Source organism: Pongo pygmaeus, chromosome 12 (assembly GCF_028885625.2).
Source record: "Pongo pygmaeus isolate AG05252 chromosome 12, NHGRI_mPonPyg2-v2.0_pri, whole genome shotgun sequence".
Lineage (NCBI taxonomy): Eukaryota > Metazoa > Chordata > Mammalia > Primates > Hominidae > Pongo > Pongo pygmaeus.
The window spans coordinates 113,869,703-113,891,955 of NC_072385.2; the positions used below are offsets into that span (position 1 = coordinate 113,869,703).

Here is a 22,253-nt window from a genome sequence, read left to right on the forward strand (position 1 = left end):
GATCTCCTGGTCACTCCAAGTATTAATGAACTGGTTGGATGGTTTTTCTGGTTCCTCGGTTTCATTTTCCTCCTTTACTTCCTGGGGATTTCTAGTGATTTCAACCTGAAGTCTTACTTCTAACATTTTATTTCTGAGTTTTCTCCTGGGATTCTTTTCACTGCGGCCACAGGGCTTAATCCTGGGTTGCCAAAGAACCCATTCTGTGCTAACGGAACCCAGGAGTGTTGGGAGGTGCCCTTGTGGAAATATGTTTGCTGCTCTCAGCCTCTGGAGGTCTCTCATTTTGAGGCTATTTAAACAGGTGCTATACGGCTTTGCAATTGTTACATCTTCCCAATGAATTGAACCTTTTGCCATTATGTTATCCTCTTTATCCCTGGTAATGTTTTTGTCTTAAAAATCTATTTTAGGCTGGGTGTGGAGGCTCGTGCTGGTAATCTTAGCACTTTGGGAGGCCAAGGCAGGAGGATTGCTTGAGCTCAGGAGTGCGAGACCAGCCTGGGCAACATGGCGAGACCCTGTCTCTACAAAAAATACAAAAATTAGCCAGGCATGATGGCATGTGCCTGTAGTCCCAGCTACCTGGGGGGTTGAAGCAGGAGGATCGCTTGAGCCCAGGAGGTGGACGTTGGAGTGAGCCAAGATCGCACCACTGCACTCCCGCCTGGGTGACAAAGTGAGACCCTGTCTCAAAAAAAAATTTTTTTTAATAATAAATTAAAAATATATTTTGTCTGATGTCAACTTCCTTGTGGTTGCCATTTGCCTGATCTGTTTTCCCATTTTTTGCTTTTCAAATTTTCCATGCTCTTATGATCTTGGTGTGTCCCATGGAAACAGCACATGGCTGAATTTTTTAACCAAACTGATACCCTTGATCCTTGAATAGGAAAATTAAGAAAAATTAAATTTATTGTGCTTTTTGATATATTTGGACTTGTTTTTAGCCATCTTACATTGTGCTTTCTGCCTCACTGCTTGGTTTTTCTTTTCTTTTTTTCTCTCCTATCTTACCTGTGATTAGTTCTCTGTTATAGAGACTAGAAAGGAAATTTTGAAAGGGAAATGGGCCACAATATTTATCAAGAAGAAGAAAACAAAGGTCACTCTAATAAACACCAGCACTAACCAGGCCAAATGATTGTTTTTTTTGTTTGTTTTTTTTTCTCCACTAAAATAAAGGTTAATCTTGAAAAAATGTAACCTGCTTACTTACTGCTTTTTTTTTTTTTAGTAAAATAAGAAAAAGAAAAGGAAAAAAAAAAGCCTTTTTTGCAATCAGCCAGGCAACAACTGTTGAACACTGACTTTGTGTACGCCTCTGAGCCAGAGTCTAGGACAGGGTTCCCTCCTGGAGCTTCCATGCTAAGCGGAAAAGAGACAAGTGCACAATCAAGTTAATTCACACATGAGATCAGTACCATGAGTAAATTACAGAGGGCTATGGCAGCCAGAGAGAGACTGGGGCCGAGGTGGAGGAAGCGATTTCAGAGAGGAAGGTGAGGGACGGTTTCTCTGAGCTGACATCTGCAGGAGGGAAGTGAGGTGACCTTGGGAAAGAGCAGGAGGGAAATGAGGTGACCTTGGGAAAGAGCAGGAGAAAAGGGTGAAGGTGGTGCAGGCAGAAGGAATCACAGGTGATGGGTTAAGAGACAGGAATAAACTAGGTCGGTTGGAGGCAGGATGGAGGCAGGGTGGCTGGATAGGAAGGAACCAGGCAGAGCTGGATGAGGTACGAGACAGGATCCGGATCACCATGGAGCCCTAAGGCCATGGTAAGAGACAGTCATGACCTGACTTCATTTTTAAGTTTATCATTTTGTAGAAAGAACTTTAAATAGGGTGGGGTAAACAATTCATCCCAGATTGCCTAGAACGTTCTCAATTTTAGCACTAAAAGTCCTATGTCCTGAGAAATCTCTTAGTTCTGAGCAAACTGGGACCACTGGTCACCTTAAGTGAATAGTGAGTATAAATCCTGGTCCACATTTAGGTCTTCAGGAAACACCACTTTATTTCCAGTAGCTCAGCCTAATTTTGCCTTAAGCCCCTCCCTTCCTGAAAGGTCATATTTGAGACCAGTTTTCCTTTCAGGATCACAAGGGAATCCTTATTTGACACTCAAGAAACATGGTGAGGACCTCTAGTTGGCATGATTACAACAGGTGCTCTGACTGTCCAAGACTAGCATGCCCCCTTTAGTGACTCTCTGCAGGTAAAGTCCGCTTCCTTTGTTGTGGGACTCAGGAGGACGAGAAAGACCTTGCGTTGAAACAGGAGAATCTTTATTGAGTGCACTCAGGCCCAGCTGACTCACATCCAAAAGACTGGGCCCAGAACAAAGACAGCACCTGACTTTTATACACACTTCACAAAAGGGGGTGGGCTAGCTTGAATCAAGCTTACAGTGGTGTGAAAGCAGGGACACAGAGGCAGGACAAAGACAGGATTACACAGGACTGTTGCCAAGCAACCCAGATGTCCGTTATCTAGGTTTGCCTGGGCACGAGCTTATCTTATAACCTTCACTGTGGTGCCCAGGCAGCTGTAGTTCAGGCCTACTCAGGCTTCTCATGACCTTTGTTGTACTTCTTAGATATAACAGAATACTTGAAGTCACTAGTTACAGACAACAGCAATCTATAAACTCATTCCATAAAACAAAGGAAATTTTGTTTTTCTTTTCCCTATGTTGAGGGAGGGCTGGGAGAGTCTCCAGAGCACATTAGATAATATTATCAAGACTTTTCCTGGGTCTGGGCTGTGCCTGTTGCTGCCTCTGGGACAAGTCAGCCTAATACAGGAAAACTTATTTCTCTTTCTTCTTAATTTTATTTTTCTTTAATTTCCTGCCTCACCTTAGCACCTCAGCCTGCCAAGCTCTCTGATCTGGGCACCTCCTAAGGCCTCTTCCTTGGAAACTTGACTGAGCTCCTCCCTGCTCTCGGGGATTAAGGAACTCCCTCTGTTCTCAATCCAGAAAAAATCTCATCTCTGTCCCTGCTGCTGTGTCCAGACACACACACTCTCTCCCCACACCCCCCAGGACACCTTGCCAAAAGTCATCTCTGATTCAGGCTTCTGCAAAAACTGAGACGTTGTTAGGCTGCCTTATAGCCTTTCTAGAATTCTAGAAACATGGGATTATCAAGTTTGTCTACCTGCTTGAAAAATGATGGGAGGGATGGGAGAGCGAACCAAAGAAGAAAAAGGTATAGAGAGAACTTTTCAATGACTTTTTCTACACAAGGAAAAGCAGAGGGATAAAGTAGGGAGGTATTGCATATTCCAAGTGACAGAGGATGGTAGCTAGGATTAGAGAGGTGGCAGTGGAGATGGAGAGGGGGACAATTGTAAAGCATATTTTGGAAGTAGTGCATGCTGAGGGAGGTGGGAAATGTGGGGACAGAGGCACTCAAGGATCATGCCTTGGGTAATCCTTTCAGCTTGAGCATGTGGTGTAAATAATTTCAGTCTGAATTGGAAACCAGGGGCATATGTCCACATACCAGACCAGAATGCACAGCAGACACCATTTCTGCCTTAAGAGGGAAAGCTCTGGAAGGGAGCATGGCATTGGGGGGGACCATCTGGGGGACTGCTCCTCTGTTACGTGAGGGTGGCAGGTATACAAGCATACAAGCCACCATTGGCAGTTTATTTTTTTTCAGAAACAAGGACTCACTTTGTTTCCCAGGCTGGAGTGCAGTGGCATGATCATAGTTCATTGCAGCCTCAAACTCTTGGGCTCAAGCAATCCTCCTGCCTCAGCCTCCCAAGTAGCTGAGACTACAGGTATGAGTCACCACACCTAGCCAATTAAAAAAAAATTATTTTTTGTAGAGACAGGGTCTCGCTATGTTGCCCAGGCTGGTCTCAAACTCCTGGCCTCAAGCAATCCTTTCACCTTGGCCTCCCAAAGCATTGGGATTACAGGGATGAGGCACTGTGGCCAGCCCGTTGGCAGTTTTATATCTTGGACGCTCTAAGGGGCCTTGGTGATATTTGTCTTTTGTAATGTGGTGCTTAAAAATATGATGGAAGACAGTGATAGGATAAGCTGTACTTTTCTCAAAAATACACAAAAATGTACTTAAACCTCTTTGAAAAGTTCAGAAAATAAACAAGATTTTAGTTACAGGTTATGTCGGGGAAGGGGAAGCCTGTTACATTTTTAGACAGCTAAAGCAGTGGGACGAACTCCTTTACTAACTTTTTCCCTTTGATATTGGTGAGAGTCAGCAGTTGATTGTTCACTGGGTCCTGAACCATGAAATGCTAGTTTTCTGGAAAGAAAGAAAAGGAAAAGAAGGAAAAAAAAAATCCACTAAATAATTTCCCTTTCCTTTCTACTCCCTCCGACTCCCAAAACAAGAAACGCCGACAAAACAAACAGAAACCCAGTCCCTTACAATGTGCCCCGGGTTGAGTGAGTGAGTGAGTGGCATGTGGCCTCGGATTCTTTCTGCTCACTGCTTTGAAAACAACCTCCAAAGAAGTGGGTGGGGTGGTCCTGGTGAGACTGGGAAGCAGAGGAACAAGTCCGTCTAGAGTTTGGGGGAGAGTCAGGGGAAGTGGGAGAAGGGGAGGAGGCTGCTAGGAGCCTGGGAAAGAGGACAGAGGGCTGGAGGAATTTGAATTACATACACAGTGAATGTCAGTCTGCCCTTAACTACTACCAGATGCTGAGCCTGAGTTTGCAACATATGTTGGCTGAAATTGCAACACATGTTGGCCTTTTTTTTTTTTTTTTTTTTTTGGAAGCAAAGCCCTGTTATTGTGGAGTCAGAATCTTAAAGAACTGGGAAAGCAAAGGTATTATTACCTGTCCTGGTTTGCAGGAATTTCCTTTGCAAGCCTCCTGTGAGAAGCTTATCTTTCTACACAGATCTGCAAACCCAAAAGGTCAGATCTGCATGTACCCTGCAGCCAGAAAGAAATTTCACTGGGTAAGGCTCACTGTCTGGGAACCTATGTCATCTTCCCCAGCCTGGGGCTAAGAAGTGAGCGGCCTAGACTTCACCACAAAGAAAAAGCTCTGCGTGGTGGAGCCGGTGGTGCTGCTTGGCTGACTCAGCCCCCTTCTGGCTCTCACAGCCCCTCCGTACCCCTTGGAGCTCCAGCCCTATCTTTCCTAGTCCCTGGCACAGGCTGTCCACACCACTACAAACGGGTGAACCGTACTCCTGGATCCTGTCCAGGCTACTCAGGAGCACATCTCTGGCCTCCATCCCTGTCCACCCCCACTTGCTCTAAAACAGCCATTCCTGTGCTTGCAGCCCTGAAGTGGGAAGGCTGGGATACATCTCTAGCCGATGGAGCTGGGATGTAAAGCCAAGGTTTCTTCTGCATATGCCATAAAGTTTTAAAAACACAAAAAGTACAGAGTGAAAGAAAAAATAAGCTGCCATTCTTCCCTATTCCCTAGCCTCTCAGTTTCCCATACTGTTTTCTTTTCTTTCTTCTTCTTCTTTTTTTTTTTTTTCTGTGAGACAGTTTTGCTCTTTCGCCCAGGCTGGAGTGCAGTGGTGTGATCTCAGCTCACTGCAACCTTTGCCTTCTGGTTTCAAGCGATTCTCCTGCCTCAGCCTCCAGAGTAGCTGGGGTTACAGGCACCCGCCACCACACCTAACTAATTTTTGGTTTTTGTTTGTTTGTTTGTTTTGTTTTTTAGTACAGATGGGGTTTCACCATGTTGGCCAAGCTGGTCTCGAACTCCTGACCTCATGATCTACCCACCTCGGCCTACCAAAGTGCTGGTATTACAGGCGTGAGCCACCGCGCCTAGCTCCCATACCATTTTCTTACAACCACGATAATTCCATATATAGTAGTTTATATATACAAATGCATAGTGATGTTTTAGTCAATGATATACCACATATATATATATATATATATATATATACCAGTGATCCCATGAGATTATAATGGAGCTGAAAAATTCTATCCTCCTGATATCGTAGCTGTCATAACATTATAACATGATTTTTTAAAATAAATTTAGTATAGTGTACAGCATGGGTCCTCAACCCCCGGGTCTCAGACCAGTACTGGTCCATGGCCTGTTAGGAACCGGGCCACGCAGCAGAAGGTGAGAGGCAGGTGAGCAATCATGACTGTCTGAGCTCCGCCTCCTGTCATATCAGCAGGAGCATTAGGTTCTCATAGGAGCACGAACCCTATTATGAACTGTGCATGCGAGGGTTCTAGGTTGTGCACTCCTTATGAGAATATTTGTTTGTTTGCTTCTTTTTTGTTGTTGTTGTTATCTCCTTATGAGAATCTAACTAATGCCTGATGATCTGAGGTAGAACAGTTTCATCCCCAAACTATCACCCCACCTCCTGTCTGTGGAAAAATTGTCTTCCACGAAACTGGTCCTTGGTGCCAGGAAGGTTGGGGTCTGCTGGCGTACAGTGTTTATAAAGTCTACAGTGGCATAATGTCCTAGGCCTTCCCATTCACTCAGCACTCTCTCACTGACACCCAGAGCAACTTTCATCTTGTAACCTCCATCCATGTTAAGTGTCCTATACAGATGTAGCATCTTTTGTCTTTTATACCATATTTTTACTGTACCTTTTCTATGTTTAGCTACGTTTAGATACACAAATACTTACTATTATGTTACAGTTGCCTACAGTATTCAGTACAGTAACATGCTGTATGGGTTTATAGCCTAGGAGCATAGTCTATACTATATAGCCAGGTGTGTAGTAGGTTACACCATCTAAGTTTGTGTGAGTGTATCCTATGATGTTCATGGAACAGTGAAATTGCCTAATGACGCATGTCTCAGAATGTGTGCCCATCGTTAAGCAATGCATGACTGTATTATTTAAAAAAAAATTTTTTTTAATGGTAGCATATTTTATATACTGTTTTATATCTGGCTTTTTAAATTTAATAATTTATCTTGGAGATATATATTATGCTTCTTAGTACATTTATAGCTACCTTTCTATTTTTTTTTTTTTTTTTTTGAGATGAAGTCTTGCTCTATCTCCCAGGCTGGAGTGCAGTGGCGCAATCTCAGCTCACTGCAAACTCCGCCTCCCAGGTTCAAGCAAATCTTCTGCCTCAGCCTCCCAAGTAGCTGGAATTACAGGCACCTGCCACCATGCCTGGCTAATTTTTGTGTTTTTAGTAGAGATGGGGTTTCACCATGTTGGCCAGGCTGGTTTTGAACTCCTCACGTCAGGTTATCCACCCATCTTGGCCTCCCAAAGTGCTGGGAATACAGGCGTGAGCCACCGTGCCTGGCAGAGCTACCTTTCTTTTTAATGGCTGCATAGTAGTCCACTCATACCCATGATGGTTATTTATTTATTTATTTATTTATTTATTTATTTATTTATTTTGAGATGGAGTTTCTCTCTTTTGCCCAGGCTGGAGTGCAGTGGCAGGTTTGTGGCTCACTGCAAACTTTGCCTCCTGGGTTCAAGCAATTCTCCTGCCTTAGCCTCCTGAGTAGCTGGGGTTACAGGTGCATACCACCATGACTGGCTAATTTTTTGTATTTTTAGTAGAGATGGGGTGTCACCATGTTAGTCAGGCTGGTCTCGATCTCCTGACCTTGTAATCTGCCAGCCTTGGCCTCCCAAAGTGCTGGGATTACAGGCGTGAGCCACCACGCCCGGCCCCGGTTATTTTTTATTTTATTTATTTATTTTGAGACAGAGTCTCGCTCTGTCACCAGGCTGGAGTGCAGTGGCACAATCCCGGCTCACTGCAACCTCTGCCTCTTGGGTTCAAGCGATTCTCCTGCCTCCCGAGTAGCTGAGATTACAGGCATGTGCTACCACACCTGGCTAATTTTTGTATTTTTAGTACAGATGGGGTTTCACCATGTTGGCTAGGATGGTCTCGATCTCTTGACCTTGTGATCCGCCTGCCTTGGCCTCCCAAAGTGCTGGGATTACAGGTGTGAGCCACCGTGCCTGGCCTGCCCTGGTTATTTTTATGTCAATTTGGCTGGCCCACAGGATGCCCAGCTACTTGGTCAGACATTATTTTGGATGTTTCTGTGAGGATGCTTTTGGATGAAACTTACATTTAAATCAGTGAACTTTGAATAAGTAGATTGCCTTTCACAACATAAATGGGCCTCATCCAATTACTTGAAGGTCTCAGTAGAACAAAAAGTTGACCTTCCCCAATCAAGAGGGAATTCTGCCACAGACTACTTTCAGACTTGAATTGCAATATCAGCTCTTTCATGTATCTCCAGGCTCAGTGCCTTTAAAGTCAAACTGCAACTCTTTCCTGCGTTTCCAGCCCACTGGCCTCCCCCATTAGATTTTTGGCTTGGCAAACTTCCACAATCATGTGAGCCAATCTCTCAAAATAAATTTCTTCAAAAATACACAACACACACATACACACTTTCTATGGGTCTATTTCTCTGAAAAATCCTGACTAATATAACACCATAGTCTATCTGACATGGTCCATTAATGGACACAGGTTTTTTCATTTTCCTGCTATTACAAACAATGCTGCAATGAATAAATATGTCATCATGCACACGCCCAGCCCATATTTTAACCACTGTGCTATTTTGCTTCAATACAAAGGAATTTAGAAAATCTCCTCTCCAAGCAATAGCCAGGCTAGCTTGGGTATGCTTGCTACAAATCTTAGTGTCATTAGTCATTAGGAAAGTGCAAATTGCAATCAAAATAAACTATCCTCATGTATTAGTCCATTCTCACATTGCTATAAAGAAACGCCTGAGATTGAGTAATTTATAAAGAAACTATGTTTAATTGGCTGACAGTTCTGCAGGCTGTACAGGAAGAATGGCAGCATCTGCTTCTGGAGAGGCCTCAGGAAACTTACAATCATGGCGGAAGGCGAAGGGGAAGCAGGCACATCTTACATGGCTGGGGCAGGAGGAAGCAGGGGGAGGTGCTACACACTTTTAAACAACCAGACCTCACGAGAACTCTATCACAAGACCGCATCAAGGAGATGGTGTTAACCACTGGAAACCAGCCCCATGATCATTTCCCACTAGGCCCCACTTCCAATACTACAATTCAACATGAGATTTGGGCAGGGACACAGATCCAAACCGTATTACCTTTACCTTATATGCACCTACCAGAATGCTTAAAACTATAGACTGGCCATATTAAGTGTTGGTGAAGATATGGAGCAACTGGAACTCACCCTGTTGGTGGGAATATAAAATGGTGCAACTACTTTGTGAAACAGCCAATTTCTTAAAACAATAAAAATACATCTATGAGATGACTCCGACATTACACTCCTAGGTAATTTTCCCAAGAGAAATGAAAGCATATGTCCACACAAAGACATGCACACAAACGTTCATAGCAGCTTTATTTGTAGCAGCCAAAAACTGGAAACGGCCAAAGGTCCATCAACTGGTAAATAAACAAATTGCACTGTATCATACAATGGAATTTTACACAGCAATAAAAAGGAGGGCAATATCAATTCCTGCAGCAATAAAAATGAGTCTGAAAATAATTATGCAGAGTGAAAGAAACCAGACAAAATGTGTAAATACTGTATGATTCTATTATATAAAATTCTAGAAAATGCAAATTAATCTGTAGTAACAGAGAGCAAATCAGTGCTTGCCTGAGAACTGAGTTGGGGAGCCAGGAAACTTTTGGAGGTAAGGATATGTTCATTATTTTGATTGTGATGGCCATTTCACATATGTTGAAACTCATCAGATTGTACACTTTCAATATATACAGTTTATTGTATTTCAATTATATATCAAAAAACTATAAAACTCTTATTTTGAAAGTCAAAAGGTGAATAATAATGTTTTTGTTGTTTCGGTAGGTATTTTAGAACAATCTTAATCTCTCCATGTAAATGAATGCCTTAGGCAGATAGAGAGAATGTCAGATATTCAGAAAAGTGAAAGAGAAAAAGCACATTAATATTTTTCCAAAATATCATCACAGTTGCAAATTTATATTGTGAGTGTGCCCCCGACTCCCACACTGCCCTTCAGTTTCATGGCCCACCACACCCCAAGGCCATCCGAGCTGCACCATGCTGAACTAGCAGTTTTCCAGACACACCAGGCTGTAGTTACCTTGATGGGTAGAGCAGGCAAAGCTAGGACCTGCTGCAAAGTCTCCAGAGAAGAGGCTCGCTCTGCAAGATGCCTGAGGATGTCCAAGGGCCCCATGCTCTTCCCTGCTCTGAACTGAATGCTTCTTGCCTGGCCCTAAGCTGTGAAAGAGAAAGATGAATCAGTACCACAGTGCTTGGCAAGATGCCAGCAAAGAGGCTGGGCACTCCTCACCACCTGGCAGCCTGAGCAGATGCCCACCTGCCAGGCCCATACAGGCCCTTGGCAGCTGCCCAGGTCCAGGGCTGGGTGCTGGGATGAGCAACAGAAAGCGGCTTTATGAAGCTCTTACTGTCAGCACAGGTCAGAGGCCAGAAGAAAATGGATGCACCGAGAGAAGAGAGGAAAGCTACACCCTGCAGGCAAGGGCTGAGCTGGTTCCCCAACATGCTGGCCCAGCCCTCTTTCATGGCTGCATGCCAGAGAGGCTGGGGCCTCTTCCAGATTCTCATGCTCTCTGTAATTCAGCAAGCCCCAAACTCGGTGGCCTGGGATTGTCCGGAAGCAGAAGACTAGGGCAAACTTTGACCTCTTCTATGTAGTTGTCACTGACATCCATTGTTCTTGGTGTCTGGAACTCCCTCCTTCCCCAGCCAGCCCACATCTAGTTCCTCAACCCCTGGCAGAAGGGTCTGCTGGGCTTGTTATGTTTCTCTTAGACTTCAGAGGACAATATTCTCCATTTTATGAGCTAAACACCAGAGGTTAACATATCGTGCCCATCATCTGCGCACCCAGTAGGGACATATGTCAACGGAAACTGCATTATTTATTATTTTTAAACATTATAGTCCGGGTGTTTGGCAAATCTGTATTTTTAGGATGAAGAGAGAGATGCTGAAAAGCTGAGATCTTGAAAACAAAAAGGCCAAGCATTCTGGTTTCTTTGATTTCACTCGCTGAGATCCCCTTTTCAGCCCAGGACTCTGCCCACTCTCCTATTGTGCAAGGTTGCTGTCGCTTACACGCACAGGATCTTTAAGTTCCCTGGAGACTCACATACTTGGTTATGCTTGGTTATTTGTCTTGATTTTAGATGTTCATCAGTAGCTATTAAATTGAATGGTGAGGGGTGATAGAATATTTCACTCTCAGTAATATGTATTTAGAAGATCCTACCATTAAAAGCAATGTGGGGTAAACTCAGTGTACATAGAATCCCAAGATCAAGTACTTGTGAGGTATTAAAAACCCACCAAAGGCAAAATCGCTCAGAAGCCTCATTTGACCTTGTACTGAATGTGGCAGGGATAGTAGGGGCAAATGTATTCCGCCCAGTTAGGAAATGTTTGACACATATGGTCAAGATCATGACGGCCTGGACTAGAGAACTGGGGAGATGTGTTTCATATTTTTCAGAAATAATATGGAGCCTGGAGATCAGACCAGAGGTGTGCTTTACCCACTATGTCTGATCCAACAGAGTATTGGTCAGGGTTCAACCAGAGAAACAGACCCCAGTAAGAGGTATGCACTAAGAGATTCTTGCAAGGAATTGGCTTCCACAGTTGTGGGGGCTGGCTGGGTGAGTCTGAAATTCACAGGGCAGGCAGCGGGGAAGGGCAGGCTGGGACTTTGGGGTGTGGCTGAAGCTGCTGTTACAGGTAGAGTTTCTTCTTCTGCAGGGAAGAAGAAATTATATGCCCCAGATGATCTAGAATAATCCATTTTACTTAAATCAACTGATAATGGACTTTAATCATGTCTACAAAATACCTTCACAGCAACACTTAGATTAGTGTTTAATTGAATAAATGGAGACTGGTACTAAATCAGGGTGACACTTTAAAAAGCCATCACAACAGATTCTGCCTGTGGGCCTCTGCCTAAGCCATTTTCGAGGTCCTCTTGAGAAATCTGGTGGATCAGTAGGTGAGGCAGCAACTGGGGCACCTGAGAGGTAAGTTCCCTACGATGTAAGGGTGAAGGTAAGTCCCCTACAATGAAGAGGTGAAGGGAGGGCCCCCAGCCCAGGCCGTCAGGCACCACCCGGCTGTACACCTTTACACCATGGAATTTCAGGAAGCCCAGAGCCCCAGAGCTGGGTGAACCTGTAGACACTCCTATTCAAACTCTCTCATTGTCCATTAGGAAACCTATGGCCTGCATCAATGAAATAGCCAAGATCAACCAGAAAAAGAATATTGGTCTCCCATCTGCAAGACTGGGGAAAAAAATTAGAAGAGTGAGGGGATGAGGAAGGAAAGAAAACAGCCTAATGGAGAAGACCCTCAAACCTCAGACCTGGAAGTGAGCCTGGGGCTTCCCTAGTCTACCCCTGCATTGCACAGATGGGGAGACTGAGGCCCTAAGAGGTGGAAGAACTGACTCAAGCTCACTCTGTGAGTTGAGGGTGGAACTGGAACTGAACTCAGACCCACACCTCCTAGGAAAGTGCTCAATGCCCTCTGCCCGCGCAGCCCTCCTGCCCTCCTAACAAGCTAGAGACACTAAAAGCTGCCTCTCCAGGAGAATCGCTTGAACCCGGGAGGCAGTGGTTGCAGTGAGCCGAGATTGCGCCACTGCACTCCAGCCTGGCGACAGAGCAAGACTCCGTTTCAAAATACTTACATACATACATACATACAAACAAAAGCTACCTCTCTCACCCCCAGACATTTTGAATTCATGTCTTTGCCACAAAGTGTTCTTGGAATCAAAGAACCAATTCATTAATCTGGGTAATTAGTTTAGGAACCAGAGGGCTTGGAGACTGTGCTGTGAGAACAATTCCAAGCTCAGTCTCTACACTGAAAAACCTAACTACCTCTGACCTGTGTCCACAGGTGACACCTCAGCCTCAGCCAGGAAAAAACTGGAGTCTCTGCACAGGCCTCCCCCATCCCGCCCTCCCTAGTTCTTACCCCCAGAGGGACATATGGCTCAGGACAGGTGTCCTGTGGGCAGTGGGGCAGGGACACCCTCCTCTTGTTCCTCTCCTGTATTTCACAAATGGCAACATGGAGCACAGAGAAATAATCTGTTCATGGCCATCCCACAAGCTAATGACGAAAAATTCTAGTCCCCTGTGTTAGTTTGTTTTCATGCTGCTGATAAAGACATACCCGAGACTGGGCAATTTACAGAAGAAAGAGGTTTAATCGACTTTCAGTTCCACCTGGCTGTGGAGGCCTCACAATCACGGCAGAAGGTAAAAGGCAGTCTCACATGGCAGCAGACAAGAGAAGAGAACTTGTGCAGGGAAACTCCCCTTTATAACACCATCAGATCTCATGAGACTTACTCACTATGACAAGAATAGCATGGGAAAGCCCCGCCCCCATGATTCAATTACCTCCCACTGGGTCCCTCCCACAGCATGTGGGAATTCAAGATGAGTTTTGGGTGGGGACACAGCCATACCATATCCTCTATTTCTCATTTCAATGTTTTTCTTTCTTTCTTTTTTTTCTTTTTTTAACATTCATTTCCAGTTGATTCCAGCAGGGCAGCTCAGCACTTAGACAAGTCTGCCCTGAAAGTGTCTGAAAGTGTTCAAAGTTTTCTTACTGAGTGTTAGTGGCCAGATGGAAGGTAGGCAGGCTTGGGAGGCTCAGTGAAGTATCATCTAGCTATGCCAAAGCTTACGTTAGAGGAGAAGTATTTAAGTATGGGTTTGAGGCCTCATGCTTCAAAAGAATCACACGGAGAAATATCGTGGGCCTCTGGGAGAAATTTGAGCCTTGGCCGGCTGCAAAGCTGCATAAACAGTGGTGATGACTGTGGTTAATCCAAACCCCACTCCGGGCTCTGCAGAGTCAGTTCTGCCTATGGCTCGTGAAATCCCCACTCATTACTGAACCCTTTTAGGGAGGAAGAAACTGACACAAGTAGCAGAGGCAGAAAGCCGCCCTGGTCACATCACGCCACTGCTGGGAGACGCCCTGTGTCATAAAAGGTCACATTTCTAAACGGCTAATGCTAACCCCAGATGCCAAAGCTGGGCAGAAGCAGGTTTGCAGAGCTCTCTAGAATACATGTTCTTGTGAGCTTCAATGGTCCGGTTTTCTGCAATTCAGGGCAGATGACTCCATGTCTGGGTTGCCCATCCATCAGCAAAGATTTATCAAGCTGGGCTAGTGTTAGGTGGTTTGGTATATAAAAAGATTTAGAAACATGTCCCATCCCTCCAGGAGTTTGGTCTAGCCAAGGTAGTAAGACAAATTCACACCCAGATACTGAACAAAACCAGCCGGATGTGCTCTTGCCCAGCAGCAGGCGTGGACTCTGCCCGCACAGGGAATGTGAATGGCACCCTCTGCAGTTGTGCAACACCATGGCCCAGGCCGGGGAGCTCAGAGGAAGAGCAGATCCCTGTGGGCTGGGCTGGGCAGGACAGGGCAAGGAAGGTGGCTGCTCTATGCCCACATCCCTCTTCTTCCTTTCTCAGGTGGCAGCCACTGGCTGAGTTTTCTAGCCAATGGCAGAGGGCATGAGACCCAGGGACAGGCCTGGTGAAGGGCTGGATAAAGGAGCATCACAGGGGAGGCCCACTGACCTGGCCATGCTTCCTATTCATGCCAAGTCCCATGGGGTGTTCTGTAGCATCGCTGCACCCCAGCCAGCCAGTCTTCAGCCTTCTGGCCCTCTGTCCCTCTGTGCCCCTTGGATGGGGCCCATCGCAGGTTGACTGGGCTAGCTCTTTGCCCTGCTTGTTGATGCCACTTGTCACTTCCCATTTTTCCAATCAATCATGTGATGTGAAGGGCAAAAGGAAAGTGCCAGCCTTCCCAAGTGCCTCCCCTGATGCCTTTCCAGAGGGAACTGTGAGAAATAAATGTCTGTTGTTTATTAGTCACCGGGTCTATTGTATTCCACTATAGAAACCCACATGGACTAAAACATCAGTCCAGCTTCCCTGGATGGTTTCCCGGAATCCACCTCCCATCTCATGAGATGGCGCTGGCTGTCACAGCTCGGAGGAATCTGACTCCACTTTCACTATGAATGTTTTGTCAGGTTGAGCTTTTATGGAGTTACATTTACTTCTTGGATTAACTTAGAAACAGCCAAATCACACCCATTTCTTGGAGTCTATAGCTTTGTTTTAGTTTGCCCTTCTTTTAAAGGAAAGTCTAGAATCCAATGCTGATAAATACTTTGATTAAAATATACTCCTTTTAATGAGATCATGTCCTTTGCAGGGACAGAGATGGAACTGGAAGCCATTATCCTCAGCAAATTAACACAGGAACAGAAAACCAAACACAGCATGTTCTCACTTAAAGTGGGAGCTAAGCAATGAGAACACATGAACACAGGGAGGAAACAACACACACTGGGGCCTGTTGGGGGCGGGGGGCATTGGGGGGAGGGAGAGCATCAGGAAGAATAGCTAATGGATGATGGGCTTAATACCTAGGCGATGGGTTATCTGTGCAGCAAACCACCATGGCACACATTGACCTATGTAACAAACCCGCACATCTTGCACACGTACCCCAGAACTTAAAAGTTGAAGAAAAAAAAAAACTATACTCCTTTTAAGCTACACAAAAGGAAAGGAACAGATCCTCCTCACACCCCTCAAAAGAAAGGAACCCAGCAGACACCTTGATCAGGAAGGTTGCCAGAACTATGAGACAATCCATTTCTTGTTTAAGCCACCCAGTTTGTGGTCTTTTGCTATGGTAGCCCTAGCAAAACAATGCAGATGGTTTCTCTTTTTAAATTGTGTAGCCAATATCTTTTTGCTCCTCCTCTGAAATAAACCAGGTTCCAGGAGGACTTGGGTGCCACTAGGTCTGCTCATCCAAATCCATTGACAAGATGCCACACATTTGCACTACATGGTGAGTCCCTCACTGTAGGAATCATGTTTACTGATGCTTTCTGGATTCTGCTGCAGCTTGAACCTCATAGCTCTTTGCCAGTTTCTCCTGTATGGCTTCTGTCTAATCTTAGCTGCTCTCAGCAGCCCTGATTCATATTTTGAAGGCTATGGATTACATCTGCTCCCAAATTTGCTGAAGATAAGTTTACATTTTTTGTTGATTTTGTAGCATTTAAAAAAGAAAAAAGGAAGATGCTGAATCTATGTTACCACATTCACACCAGAAGTCCTTAAGGTTAACATTTAATCCCATAATCCTAAGTAGTGAATTCAGCAGCAAAGTGCATGGAAAGCACTTTTCCCATGGTGATAATTACACAGGCTTTTCATCTTCAAGGTAGTTGGCCAACACTTACTAATTAATTCTTCTGATACCCTGGAGCAATTAAAAATAAAAACCACACACTTAATTTGACTAGAGGAGATAATTACCAATATCAGCAGACAAGAAATCCTGCAAGGGACTAGAGATGAATAATTAAATTGTGGTGGAAATATTTCAAGGCATGATTGCCCTCTGCTTTCATTACAGTAAGAACATTAAAGCTTGATTAAGAAAGAAATCTTATTTCCCTTTTACCAGTGAAGAAACTGAGATTCAGACAAGGAGCTTTTTGTTAAGCAAATACTAATTAGCCAATAATCTAAATGGAAGTTAATGGAGAATTGTTTGAACTCAGCGCTATGGTCTGAATGTTTGTGTCCCTCCCAAATTCAAATTCAAATTCTAACCCCAAGGTGATGGTATTAGGAGGTGGAGCCTTTGGGAGGTGATTATATCATGAGAGTGGAACCCTCATGAATGGGATTAGTGCCCTTATATAAAAACCCTCTCACCCCTTCAACTATGTGAGGACACAGCAAGAAGATGCCATCTGTGAACTGGAAAGCAGGCCTTGATCAGACTCCAAATCTACTGACACCTTGATCTTGGACTTCCCAGTCTCCAGAACCATGAGAAATAAATTTCTGCTGTTTATAAGCTGCTCGGTTTATGGTAATTTGTTATAGCAGCCTGAAGGGACTTAACACCTATGGTATTAAGAATTTTGAGGCCTGGCATGGTGGCTCATGCCTGTAATCCCAGCATCTTGGGAGGCTGAGGTGGGTGGATCAATTGAGATCAGGAGTTCGAGACCAGCCTGGGCAACATAGTGAGACATCGTCTCTATTTTAATTTTTTTTAATGAAAAGAAAAAAGAATTTGAAAATCCTAAATCTGCTTTTCGCTTCTATTAAAAAATCTTCAGGTGGCAGCTCTTAATATTCTGAATATTTGTAACCATTGTCCACAAGGGCAATCAGAAGGCTCAAGTTAGTGGTTTCCAAACTTACTTTTTGGTCTAAAACCTCTTCATACTCTTAAAAATTATAGACGACACTGAAGAGCTTTTGTTTATCTAAGGTAACTACTGATACATCCTTTACTAGAAAGGAAAATAGAGGCAACTTAAAAATATTTCTAAATTGATTTTAAAGTGACTTCAATAAGTCCATTATTGGTTAATATAGAAAACATATTTTTATAAAAAATAACTACATTTTTCAAAATATAAAAAAACTTGCAAGAAGATTGGCATTATTTAATATTTTGCAATTCTGCTTAATGTTTGGCTTGATAGAATAGATAGAATAAATGTGGATAAAACAGAATAGAATAGATACATGTGGATTCTCATATTTGCTTCTGAACTCAATCTGTTGCGATATGTTCTTTTTGTTGAAATATAAGAAGAAAATCCAGTCTTACAGATACGTAGTTGGAAAAGTGAGGAGTATTTTATGAACCTTTTTAGATAATTGTGGCTATTCTTTTTTGATTCTATACAAAAACATAGTCAATGGTAATTCCTTAAAAGGTCAGTTGCAGTGTGGAATCTGAAACCTACCAGTAAACTTTTCAAACTGTTACATTAGAAATCACTGGTCTATCTTGCATTTGACTGGCTCTTTTATTTATGCATGATTTTATAAGATTATGCCTTGGTTCTTTGGCAAATGGCTCATTTAATTATGCAGATAGTCAAATATTGACAATATTAGACAACAACAAAAATCACGTTAGTTTATTTCACCTCGAATCTCATCATAAAAGTCTTGAATTATCACTGTCAAGCTCATGGTGATGGACACAATTTCTTCCAAATCTCTAATTTTCCTCTTGAAAGCTCTAGTTTAATCATTGCCCACAAATACTCTAGTTGCTTTCCTTGAAGGGACAGGCAGGCTTACTTCATTCATTTTCAAGAAAATGACTGCCAAATACTCATGTCTGAATATTAATATTTGCCTGTCAGTCATTCTTTAAAACAAAATGGTGCTCCATGAAAAAGCGGCTAGTTCAGTTCCCCTGCCTTGGCCTCCCAAAGTGCTAGGATTACAGGTGTTAGCCATGAGCCCAGCATTGCTATATTTTAATTAATTAACTTTTTTCCATTTTATTTTTAGTTGACACTATTATATAAATTCACAGGATACAGAGCAAAATTTTGACACGTGTGTAATGAGCAATGATCAGATCAGGAAAGTTAGCATATCTATCACCTTGAATATTTATCATTTCTTTGCGTTGTGCACATTCAAAATCTTCTCTTCTAGATTATTGAAAATATGCAGTACATTCTTGGTAACCATATTCACCTCACAGTGCTGCAGAACACTAGAATTTATTCCTCCTATCTAGCTGTACAGTACTTGTGTATTTGTTAACCAGCCTCTCCCCATCCTTCTCTCCCTCCTTCTCTTCTCAGTCTCTAATAATCTTTATTCTACTCTCTGCCTCTATGAGCTCCATTTTTAGCTTCCACATATGAGTGACAGCATGTGGTGTTTATCTTTATGTACCTGATTTATTTCACGTAACATAATGTCCTCCAGGTTCAGGTATGTTGCTTCAGTTGACAGGATTTCATTCTTTTTTATGGCTGAACAGTATTTGATTGTGTATATATACCACATTTTCCTTATCCATTCATCTGTTGATGTACACTTAAGTTGGTTCCGTGTCTTGACTATTGTGAATAGAGCTGCAATGAACATGAGGGTGCAGGTATCTCTTCAATATACTAATTTCCTTCCCTTTGGATAAATACCCAGTAGTGGGGTTGCTGGGTCATATGGTAGTTCTATTTTTAGTTTTTTGAGAAACTGCCATACTGTTTTTCCATAATGACTATAAATCAACTTTTGACATTAATTATTGGCTTCCATTGTGGTAGATGAAGACTGATCACTCTTGGACTGTCATCTGTTCCCCTTCCTCCCAACCCTCCCAAAATATACATATCTCAATGTTTTATAAAATACCCAATATTCAATGTTTATTTGATTATGCCCATGTAATTACTATTCACAGATACACACTGTGGTACACTCTGATTACATTGCTTTTCTAAATTTTTGTTTTTCTTGAACTTATACTAATGGCCTTGTTCACTGAATTGCTTAATTTTCTTTGTGCTTGTCATTTGCTCAGTTTTGCCACACTTTTCCAATGCCTTTCATTGTAGTTTTCCTGCCAGATCTACCCGATTAGGTAGCCTATCAGTGCTAATTTCTTTCTTGCTCCCTGATACCTTCATTCTCTTCTGTTAGTACTGGTGGCTTTCTAGGCCCCCTGCACAGCTATCATCCTGAGACTTCCTTTTGCTTTCATCTTATGAAATTTCCTCAGCTTTTGTCCTAAGTTTGATTTCTGGTTTTTTGGTTCTCATCTCTTCCTCTTGGTTTTCTCCTTTTTTTGGTGGAGTACATCCTCAAGTAGCTTCATTAAGATAAAAACTCATTAGAATTACAGAAGGCAAAAATGATGATTGTGCTCCAATCTGAAATGGTTGACCTCTACACCTAATGTACAGTCTTCATACTGAAATCTCTATTATTCTCTGGAGTCTTCATCCACATCTAACTTATGTTGGATCTCCTGTTTTCTGCATCCCACATTTTCCTCTGTTATGTACTCATCTCATTTCATTTTGATGGAGCATAACATCTGGTGGCTGAGGAAAAGATGTGTAGGATGTAAATTTTTTGAGACTTATCTGAAAATGTGTTTATTATATCCTTATACTTGACAGTTTGGCTGTGTGTAGAATTATAAATTGTAAACATTTTCTACTCAGAATTTTGAAATAAAATCTCTATTGTGTTCTAGAGTCCAGAGTTGTTGAGAAGCCCGAGGCTATTTGACTATGAATTTTTCTATATGGTTTGTTTTTTCTTCTCTCTTCCTGGAAGCTCATAGAATCTTCTCTTTGTCCCCACTGTCTTGAAATTTCACTCGGATGTGCCTTTACATGGATCTATTTTATTCCAAAAATATAGTCACTCAGCAGATACTTTCTGTTTTGGAAATTCATTCTTTCAGATCTAGGAAATGTTATTATGATGATGACTTCCTCTCTCTTTCAGAAATTCCTATTATTCAGATACTGGATATCTTGGACTAATCCTCTAATTTTAATTTTTTTCTTTCTTATTTTACGTGTCTTTGTCTTTTGATTTGCTTCTGGGAAATTTTCTCAACTTTATTTTCTAATCTTTAGTTTTTCATTTCTGCTCCCATGCTGTTAATTTCTAAGAATTTTTTGTCCTGTATAATTGTTATGGCACCTTATTCTTGATGTATGCTCACTGTCTTTTTTTTCTTTTCTAAGTTCTCTTGACATTTTCTCCTAGATCCTATTTTCTAATTGTCTGGCCTCTGTCTTCCATGCTGGGGGATTTACTTAGAGCCTGGTATCCCTACATTATCTGTTCTCCATTAGAAGCGGGGAATTGAAAGATTGGCTGTAAACTCTGATGATATTGGTGAGATTTGTCAACTCTGAGCTTCACTTTAATCCATCTGAAGGGTCGGCAAACTACCAATGCCATTATCTTCAGGTCTTTCCTCTTGGATGGGTCACGGAGTGGATCGGCTTTTGTGGGGCTAGAAACTTACGCAATTAGGGACTTTTTTTGTTTGTTTTTGTTTTTGAGACAGAGTCTCACTCTGTCACCTAGACTGGAGTGTAGTGGTGCGATGTTGGCTCACCTCTGCCTCCTGGGTTCAAGTGATTCTTGTGCCTCAAGCCTCCCGAGCAGCTGGGACTAAAGACATGAGCCACCATGCCCAGCTAATTTTTGTATTTTTTGTATAGATGGGGTTTGCCATGTTGCCTAGGCTTGTCTCAAACTCCTGAGCTCAAGTGATCTGCCTGCCTTGGCCTCTCAAAATGCTGGGATTACAGGTGTGAGCCACATACCTGGCCAGGAAGCTAAACTATTTCTATAAAGATGAACTGTGAATCAATTAAACCTCTTTTCTTTATAAATTACCCAGTCGCAGGTAGTTCTTTATAGCAGTGTGAAAACGGACGAATACATGGGGAAATCATCTTGTAAATAAGTGACAGCTGGGAAAAGATAAAAGGAGAAAAGAAAAAAGCCTGACACACAGCCCTCAAGAACACCAATATTTAGGGGGATGGACAGTAGAGGAGGGAACTACAAAGAAAAATAAGAAGGAGCTGCCTGAGAAGTACACAGAAAAAAATAGTGGGTGGTTAATCAGAAGCCAAGAAAGAATTTCTAGCTCTAAGGAAGAGTTAACATATAAATGCTTTAGGAGATGGGATGAAGACTGAAAATGCTCATTGACTTTTTCCCCCATAGACTATAAACACTCCACGGAAAGGCGCAATATCTGCCTTGTTCATTCTTTTTTTTTAATACTATTTTTATTTTAGATTTTTGTGGCTACACAGTAGGTATAAATTGTGTTGTTCATTCTCATATCATCACATGAAATAGAATAGATCCTCAATAAAAATAAGCTAAAGTAATGTGAATAGACTAACACATTTAAAAGAGAAAAACAGATTAAACTGTTAGCTAAAGAGCTTCAACCTCACTCTAATTTCTTTCGTTGTGAGTTTTCCTAAGCTATTTTCTCCTAAAAATGTTAACTTTCCTTTCCCCGTCCCCAGAAGATGGGTTGTTTTGCCAATAGTACCTTACAATTTTCTCAAAAAAGGTGGTCTGTATATATTAGATAAAAATTATCTAGACAAAACTCCATAACCGTATTTCACCCCTCTAATCCAGTTATGTATGCTATTGTTGTGCCAAACTCCTACTAACCTCAATAGAGAAGGTACCAGGTTCAAGAGGCCAAGAAGAGACTGGAGAGCCAGTAAATGAGACATGGGTTTGTATTAGGAGCTTACAGTCCGGTGGTGACAGAGGGGAAACAGTCCAGTGCCAGCTGGCTGGACAGAAGGACCAGCTATGTATAGAAGTGGTCCAGTG

The 22,253-nt window shown here is 42.7% G+C and overlaps 1 long non-coding RNA gene across 1 annotated transcript in view; it reads right to left on the bottom strand.

The window, feature by feature from the left end:
• LOC134737814 (uncharacterized) overlaps positions 1-22,253 on the bottom strand; it is a 66,034-nt gene that overhangs the window by 41,460 nt on the left and 2,321 nt on the right. Inside the window, exon 2 of the long non-coding RNA XR_010123134.1 lies at positions 14,628-14,893. This is a non-coding gene — a long non-coding RNA (uncharacterized LOC134737814). The remainder of the gene's footprint in view (positions 1-14,627; positions 14,894-22,253) is intronic.